At 45.9% G+C, this 259-nt stretch overlaps 1 protein-coding gene across 1 annotated transcript in view; it reads right to left on the bottom strand.

Annotated features, from left to right (window-relative positions):
• The window catches only part of CSUI_001483 (uncharacterized protein), a 16,423-nt gene that overhangs the window by 15,180 nt on the left and 984 nt on the right, over positions 1-259 (bottom strand). The window contains exon 2 of the mRNA XM_068061689.1: positions 1-259. This exon is cut by the window's left edge and continues 4,862 nt beyond it; it is cut by the window's right edge and continues 163 nt beyond it. The gene's annotated coding sequence lies outside the window, so the exon portion shown is untranslated.

Here is a 259-nt window from a genome sequence, read left to right on the forward strand (position 1 = left end):
TTCTCCTCCTCCTCTAGGTGCACGGGGGTCTTCATAGAGTGAAGAAGATGAATACGGCTGTTGCTGTTGTGGATGATGAGAAGCTGTATCGGTATCAGAGGCATTCATAAGCTCATCTGGATTTCTCTTTGAAGGATGAAAGAAGGATCTCTCTTCTTCTTCAGTATAACGAGCATCTTCGCTTCTTCTCACATCCCTTCTCTGCTCTCCCATTCTTCGACTAGCCTGACTACCGACATAACGCTGATCACTCACTTCT

This window comes from Cystoisospora suis (assembly GCF_002600585.1).
Source record: "Cystoisospora suis strain Wien I chromosome Unknown contig_594, whole genome shotgun sequence".
Classification (NCBI taxonomy): domain Eukaryota; phylum Apicomplexa; class Conoidasida; order Eucoccidiorida; family Sarcocystidae; genus Cystoisospora; species Cystoisospora suis.